We start from the raw sequence: 8,817 nt of genomic DNA, 5'->3' as shown, positions 1-8,817 counted from the left end.
CAGATAGAGAAAAAGGAAAAGAATGAGGAGAAAAGGAAAGAAAGAAAAGAAAAAGGTAAGCAAGTGGGCAGAGATGCCCATATAACTGCACAGCACATTTTATTCAGAAGCAATAACAGTTATTCAACTGCATAATTGACCCTGGGGGACAGTCATCACCTCCAAGGGACAAAGTCACTCCATTCTCTTGGCTGTCGACCAGCTGGCTATGGGGAGCTGAAGGCCTCCTCACTCCTAATGCAGGCAGCAGCTACTCCAGTCCCCGCTGGGGCATGTCTGGCCTGCTTACTCCCCTCCCAGACTTTAGTGCACTGAACCTGTGCCTGCAGACTGAGCAGGGTTGGGCCATGCTGCAGAGGCCCAAAAGGCCTCATTTGGTTTCTATGTCCTTTCTTAACCTGACCACTTCTGAAAAGAACCTCCTTACTTCCCTGAGCCTGCCAGAAAGATCTGCAATCAGGCAGGTGTATTTCTTACATGCCAAGAAAGAAGGCAGCAAGCTGTGTTTATGGAGAACCAGAAGAATAAGGGTAAACTACAACCAGGCACAGAGATAAAAATAACAGCAGTACAAGAGGTCCTGCCAAAAGAAGACTGAACTCACAGTTTAATCGCCACAGAGCCCCGGGGCCAGGACCCAAGCTGCAAGGACACAGCTAGCTTTGCCAGGCAGTCTGTGGGGAGTTGGCTCCCTCCCTTCTGGCTCTGGGTATTTCTCTCCCTCTTGTGTGGCTTCTGCAGATATCTGAGAAGTTCAATCGGGATACAAAATACTTACATACTGTGCAGCCAGCTTTGTAAACAGCTCCTGGACCAGCCCAGCCATGACCACAAAGCCATACCCTGGCACTTCTCCAAGGCTAAGGTGTGTGACCCTGAGATGGTACCCTTACGCTAAGGAGCCACAATGCGCTCATTCCTCTTCTCAGGATGGAGTCATGGCAAGGGGTGCCAGTGCCAGGGCATCATGTTTGCTCCCTTTGCTTAAGAAGAAGTCTCCATATGCAGAGGACCTCAGACAAGGCTCGGGTTAATCCTCAGTGGACACTACTCAGAAGATCCTCACCCTTATTAGCCCAGGTAGTTTGTGTCCAGGTAGGGTGATGCCATGCCAGAAATGCCAGTGTAGTTGCAGTGTTCCTCAGAGGGGAACATTGAACGAGGGCACAGCTTCCCCCTCCAGTTGGCATGGAAGACTTGGCAGAACCATGACTCAGATTTCAACACAAAACAATATGTGTTTTTTTCTTTTGTGGCTTTGGGAGCCTATTTGTAACTAACAAAAAGGGGATTTCATCCACAGATAGTGGTGGAAAGGCCTCACAGCTACTCTAGGACTCATCTTGTGTGTGTGTGTGTGTGTGTGTGTGTGTGTGTGTGTGTGTGCATGCGTGCATGTGCGTGCGTGCATGCATGTGCACACATGAGCACCTGCCAGTTCTGAGAAGGCACTGGAAATAGGGCCTGGGCACTATTCCTTAGGTTTTTTTGGTTTTGTTGTTGTTGTTGCTTTTGCTCAAGTCTGGTGTTCTACAGCTTTACAATGAAACACAGCTTCATTTCTGGCTTTTTGGTGGTTAATTAGAGATCAGAGTCTTATGGACTTTCCCGCCCAGGCTTTCTATATGCTCATGTTAATACCTCCCACGCCAGTAAATTCCACAGGTCTACAAGGACAAACTATACCCAGAACTTTAATTCAGCATCCAGGTTGAAGAAACTCTTTGCAATTACCATTTTCCACCTCTGTTCTTGGTTAGTCTTTGCAATATATAAGAGCGATGTGCATCGCTTCCCTGCCCAGAGACTGGGAGAGGTGGGGACCATAGAAGGATGGGGCTGGGAGTGGAGGTGCCAGGCTGTGCCTTCCAGAAGAGGTGACCTGGAGAGCTGCCTCCCTGTTAAATATACTAGTGGCAGGCTTCCTGCTCAGGCCCAAATTTGCTCTCTGCTGCCAGATCCAGGACCCAGGGCAAACAACAACAGGAGCTCTGGGCTCCCTGAAAGCCCTGAGAGCTGAAGTCTACTTCACTAATTGCTAATGCGCGAAGGACAAAGGCACCAACTTCCGGATGAGAACAGAACATACTGTGTACAGGCTGCACATCCATCATCAGCTTTACCCACGGATTCCACAAGGTGCAGTGTTCCCACAATGTAATCATTTAGTAGAAACCAAGTGTTCTGACCATTCTTTTTGCTGTCCTACCTTGTTTACTTGAAGTAATTTGTAGCACTGAAGGGGGAAAGAAAAGATACATTAGGGCCAGGGCCAGAGAACAGTTGTAAGAAGTATAACTTGCTTTCTACTTACTCTAAGGAAAAAGACTATTCCACTTTGAGGCAAAGTACTGTCTTTGCATCATTGCTGTCTTTGCATCCGTGTGTGTGTGTGTGTGTGTGTGTGTACTGGGTCTTGAGCTAGGTCTTTTTATTTATTTATTTGGTTATGGGGGCTGAATTATGGGCCTGGGCGCTGTCCCTCAGCTCTTCAGCACAAGGCTAGCACTCTACCACTTGAGCCACAGCGCCATTTCCAGCTTTTTTCTGCTTATGTGGTGCTGAGGGATTGAACCCAGGGCCTCATGCATGCAAGGCAAGCACTCTACCACTGAGCCAACTTCCCAGCTCCTTGAGCTAGGTCTTAAACAATGTCCCTTAGCTTTTTTGCTCAAGGCTCCTGTTCTATTTCTTGAGCCACAACTCTACCTCTGGCATTGTACCGGTTATTTGGAGATAAGAGTCTCACAGACTTCTCTGCCTGGGATGGCTTTGAACCTTGACCCTCAGATCTCAGCCTCCTCTCTGGCTAGGATTATAGACCTGAGCCACTGGCACCCAGTCCTCTGTGTTTTTCTGTAATCCGTGACATCATGGCAAGGAAGACAGGCAAGGTAAAAGGCCAGGGCCACCTTTGCTTCTGGAATGGGTAGAGAAGAGGGAAGTTGAAGAAGATCAGCAGAGTGGGGACAAGTACCAAGTAACACCAGAAATGCTTAGACCCTTGGGGTCTTCAAGTGAGCTGAGAGGGTGAGCCGAGGTGTAGAGGGCACTGCCAACACACTACCAGGCATATCTGGATGGCACAGCAGTAAAGGCCACTGTACTTGGCGCTTGGTGGTCAGGCCTTCCCCATGTACACCTTTGCCACAAGGGGTCAGAAAGGTCATTCCTCTAGCTCCTTTCCCCTCTCATCCTTGATCCTTTGCTGTTGACAAAGCAAACCCTGCTGACCTTCTTTTTCCTTCTTTTTATAATTTCGTTTTAATTAACACAGTAGAGATTATATATTTTTTGGGGTAGAGTATAATTCAAAACAAAGTGTAATGATCAGTATACTGTGACCACTTTGCTACTCTCTTCTCTCAGATCATCTCCTTTAACTTCTACACATACATGAAAATATGCAGCATTGGGCTCTCTGTGTCTATTAACACAATGTCCTCCAGTTCCCTCAAGGTTGCCCCAAGTGACAAGATTTTATTGCTTGTGTGTGTGTGTATGCACGCACATGTGCACACAGAGCATACAAAACCAACAAATATATGAAGAAAATGTTCATCATCTCTAATCATCATGGATCTGAAAATCAGAACTACAATGAAATGTCATTTCATTCCCTGTGGAATATATTTTAATAAAAAAGAAAAAGAAAAACTAATAAGTACTAGGGAGCAAAACCAGGGTCTAGAGCATGCTAGATATATGTTCTATAAGTGAGTTATACCTCCAGCCCAAGATTTTATTCTTTTAATGACTAATTAATATACCATTATGCATATGTCACATTCTCTCACCCCTTCAACTTCTCACACTTCGTTGATGCTGAATCTTGGTTATTGTGAATCATGTTGTAATAATTCAACATACAGGTATCTTTTTCCTAAACTGATTTTGTTTCTATTGGCTGCATATTCAGAAATCAGATTGCTGGATCTGTTTTTGTTGCTGTTTGATGCTTCATTAGGAACCTTCATGCTGATCACCATAAAAACTGCCCTAATTTACCTTCCCACCAACAGTGCCTAGATCGCTCCCTATTGGAACTAAGAGACTTGTAGACTTGCCTGCCTGGACTGGCTTCAAACCAAAATCCTCAGATCTCAGACTGTTGAGTAGCTAGAATGACAGGTGCAAGCTACAAGCACCCAGCTCCTATGCTCTTGATTCTGATTGCTTTAGTTGTTTGGGGTCTTTTGTATTTCCATATGAATTTTAGGATTTTAAAAATCCAGTTTTTGTGAAAAGTATCATTGTTATTTTAGTAAGAATTATATTAAATCTATAGGGTAGTATGGACCTTCTCATAATATTGAACCTGTAGCCCATGATCATAGGACATGTTTTATTTTTCTCCTCCCCTTGCACTTATTCTATTTTATTGCAATTTAATATTTTTGCCTTCTTCAACTTACTTCATCAATATTTTGTCACTTTCATTGTAAAGATTATTCATTTCATAGATTAAATTTATTCATTGGAGTGAGTTTTGTTTTCTTTTACAGCTTTTATGAATGGGATTGCCTTCTTGATTTCTAGCTCAGCAAGTTTATTATACAGGCTAAAAATGTTACTGATTTTTGTATTCTTGATATTTATATTCTGTAACTTTATTGGATTATCAATTCTAATAGTCTTTTGATGAGGTCTTAGATTTTTCTCGATACAGTCACATCCTGCTGGCCTAATTAAGTAGCTGGTGAGTCCAGCAAGACTGAAAGATTGGGCCTCACAAAACACAGGTGTGGAAACGTGTGCATGCATGTGCATGGATGTGTGCCAATACCCATGAATACATTTTGGAGGAAACAATTAATAAAACGTGTTGTCCTAGAACAGTGGTGTCATCATCAGGCAAGCTACTGGCTTCTTCAGTCCATAGTTCTCAAGCAAAAATGCTCTGAGGGGTTTTTGAAGATGCTGAGCATTAAGGAAGGAAAGGTCAAAAACCTATCCCAAGGTCAGATCCTGCATCAGTTGGTACAAGGGGCACCTACAAGCCCACAGGTACTATGTGACATCAGGGCTTAAAAAATGCAGTCATTAAAGCTCAGAGAAGTACAAAGAGCCTGAGTCACAACCAGGAAATGGTAGGAGGTCAGGAATTCAAAGCATAGCCCCACCCCCCATCCAGATTCATAGTTCAAGCTCTGGCCCCATGGCTGGCTAGCTAATCAGGACCTGGAGCTAGAACCAATATCCGGGGACTGCATCCTGTGTCAGTGCCTTGCAGTACCAATCTTTTCTGCTCCAGTCTGCCACCACAGAATTCTTTCTTACCTGGAGTTGGTCACAAGCTCAGTGGGCCACTGTCTCACAACAAGAAAATTGAGGGGCTGGGAAGGTGGCTCAGTAGTAGAGCACTTGCCTTGCATGCTTGAGGCCCTGGGTTCGATTCCTCAGCACCACATAAGCAAAAAGAAAAAAGCCGGAAGTGGTGCTGTGGCTCAAGTGGTAGAGTGCTAGCCTTGAGCTGAAGAGCTGAGAGACAGCGCCCAGGCCCAGAGTTGAGGCCCCACGACCAGACCCCCCCCCAAAAAAAACAAGAAAATTGAGGATTACTCCCCCTCCCCCCGGACACAAGGAAGAGAAAATCTCCCTCCACTGACTTCCAGGAAAAGTAAACTCAATCCATGGGATCTAGGGGTCTTCTCCACAAGCAGAATACAAACCCTCAGTGTCAGCACTGTCCCAGAGGGGACTTATTAAGTTATTAGAAAGCTGATATCTAGCTGGCGCCAGTGACTCATGCCTATAATCCTAGCTACTCAGGAGGCTGAGATCTGAGGATCACAATTCAAAGCCAGTCTGGGCAGGAAACTCCGTGAGAATCTTATCTCCAATAAACCACTAGAAAACTGGAAGTGGTGCTGTGGCTCAAGTGGTAGAGCACTAGCCTTGAGCTGAAGAGCTGAGGAAGAGCGCTCAGGCCCAGAGTTCAAGACCCATGGCCGCCAAAAAAAAGGAAAAAGAAAAAGCAAGCTGATATCTCAGAGCTATCCAGTCTCTAGGAAACCCCAGGGAGGCAGACCAAGTTGGTGGCTGAGTAAGATCCTCCAAAGCTCATCTCACCACAGACACTAACTTAAACAGCTACTTACACATCAAAATTTCACAAGCGCTAAGGAAGTAGGTGAAAACCATAGTTCCTGGAGCAGCCAGCCAAAGCCTGGACAAAGCAGCCTCTGGCCTCTGGTCAGGATCCTTCGGAGAGAGGGACAACACCTTCCTCAAAGCAGACACAATCTTCCCTTCCTGGGGAGAGATTTTGCTTCTTCCACAGGAAGTGGTGGGTAGAGTTTCCCTGTGGCTATATCACACTTTCCCACCGCACAATGAATTTTTGAGTTTTATTCTTCTCAGGATTTACTGAATTTTCTCCTAGTCCAGATGAGCTGATGGAACCAAACACTGCAGACTGAGTAGCTGATAAGTAGACACTTTTTGATTCTAAAGGTTGGAAATTCAAAGTCAAGAAACTAGCAGGCTTGGTGTCTGGTGAGGGCTTTCTCTCTACCTTTAAGATAGTACCTATTACTGGGCCAACCAGGGAGAGCCCAGCTATGTCTACATATGGTGAAAGGTATGGATGGGAGGAGAAGGGAACTATTTCCCTCATCAGGCTCTTTTGTAACAGGTGTTAGTCCATGATATAAGCATTTCACCAAAAGGCCTCAACTCCCTGCACTGCTGCAGCAGAGGATTAAACTACCAATGTATTCAGACCATAGACAACAGCCTCATCTAATAGCTTCCAACAGCTAAGCTTTGAGCCTGTTGTGAGCACTGACAGCCCCTTAGAAGATAAGGGTAGGCCACCTCCCAGGTCCTACTTGAGCCTTGGAACCCCATGCTCCATTTCACTTCATTTGGCTTGTACTCTTCCATTGACCAAGTCTAAGTACTACAGGCTGCAACCAGAGAAGGAACAAGCAGGGTCTGCCCCAGCGTTGCCCTCATGGAAGCCTTCTGACATGGAGTGGGCCCTTTCCTTTGGGATAGAATACATAGTTGTGATGAGGTAAGACAGACATCTGACTAGCAACACAATTAAGATGCAGGGCAAGGTCTCAGCATGCCTGGGCAATCCCAGATCGCTAAGGCTCCTGACTATAGCAAAGGCCCCTACAACTCTTGTTCCCTACAAGCATCTGCAATTTTATCTGGATAGCTGAGAGCTGAAGCAGAGTATGTCTTGGACACTGAAGGCCACATGAATGGAAAACAGCTGCCAATGCCTCCTTGTTCTGTTAAAGCAAAAAAGCAAATGCCTATGCCCTCTCCTGCGCTAGCATACTTTTTGGTGGGACCTCTATATCAGTCATTATTACTGTTTCTTTTTCTTTTTCTTACAGTTTTCATTACTGTAGGAAAATAACTGAAGTGAACAACTTGTGTCTATTTGGCCCATAGTTTGGTAAGTCCCACCCTCATTGTTTTGACCTACAGTGAGGCAATAATACATCATGGCAGAAAATAAATGGTGGAACAGTACACTCTCATTACCAGGAAACAAGAGAAGGAGGAAGGAGCCAGTGTCTCCCATTCCCCTTCAAGGGAACATTCCCAATGACCTAAAAACCTCTCACTAGGCCCCACCTCTTAAAGGCTGGCCACCTCTCAATAGCGCCACCCTCGGGCTTTAACACCAGCCTTTGGGGGGTGGGGGCAGCTGATATTGTAACACTCTCCAAAATCCTTGATTAGTTTAACTTGCCCTTTTGATGATGACCTGTCAGTATAACACCAGCTCCCTAGGCTGGTCATTGTTTGGCCTTGCAGAGCTGGAATTTAAGTGATTTGCAGAAATCCAAGTACAGAAGGTAAGTGCCCAGGGTTTAAAATGGATTTCTGATAGCTGAATACACAATTGGCAATCTCCTTCCTGGAATACTTGCATCCAATTCCTGCTCAGTGCCAGCAGTTCCATGAACTGATCTTCTACCATGAGTCACTCAAGGTCACTTTAATTTTGCTGTGAAAGAGAATGCATTCTCCTGGGTGCCTCTGTTTCCTTACTTTCCATTTTACTTCTTACTGCAGTATTCTTATCGCTCTTTGTAATTCAGCTGGCCTACACTTCATTATAATAAGACTCCTACAAATTTTAAATTATCCTCTTGAATTTTCCTGTTCAAGGAAGATAGGAGCTGTCCCTAGGCCACCAATATAGAGTAGGGACAAATGAAGAGAAGATGTCAGAAATGAAGATCAATAAAACTATCACGATACAATGGGCTTGTAAACCTCAACCCACAGCAAACTCTGAATACTGAAAAATGAATCATAAAAATTGGCAGCAAGGTTATGAATTCAAACCACATCAATGTAATAATCACAGTCAATGGTTATCAGAGACCTACTTTGTGAAGGGAAAAATCTTCACTATCCTTTTTAGCAAGCTTTCCCATAACTGACTGTGTTCTGAATGTCTCAGACAGTAAGGCCCAGGCTCTTCCTGGCTCACATTGATCTATTATTTTCCACATCCAGGGACCAGAAACAGACCAATAAACGTGTTTGCTCCTTGTAACAGGAAGCCATGAACAACCAGCAAAAAAGAACTTTGCTTTAACCAAGAAAAAATCAGGACAAGTTGAAAACATCTCAGGCAAGAAGATACCCCATGTTCCTGTGCCTTCCCCTCAGCTACTTCCTTTTTTGAGGGGGATGCTGAGCTTTGTAGTCTATTTGCCTTCCTCTAGCAAGGTTTAGCCACCCTGGAGAGGCCCTGGAAGGCTAGATAAGATTGTTCCTGTCAACTTTGAAGATGAGGATCATGAGGTGTAAAGGGTAGCTCTCTGGGGCTGGGTGGTG

The sequence above is a fragment of the Dipodomys spectabilis genome, unplaced genomic scaffold, assembly GCF_019054845.1.
Source record: "Dipodomys spectabilis isolate Male_0828 unplaced genomic scaffold, ASM1905484v1 ptg000098l, whole genome shotgun sequence".
Taxonomy (NCBI): Eukaryota; Metazoa; Chordata; class Mammalia; order Rodentia; family Heteromyidae; genus Dipodomys; species Dipodomys spectabilis.
The sequence above is the reverse complement of the archived record's forward strand: the minus strand, read 5'-3'. Positions refer to the sequence as shown.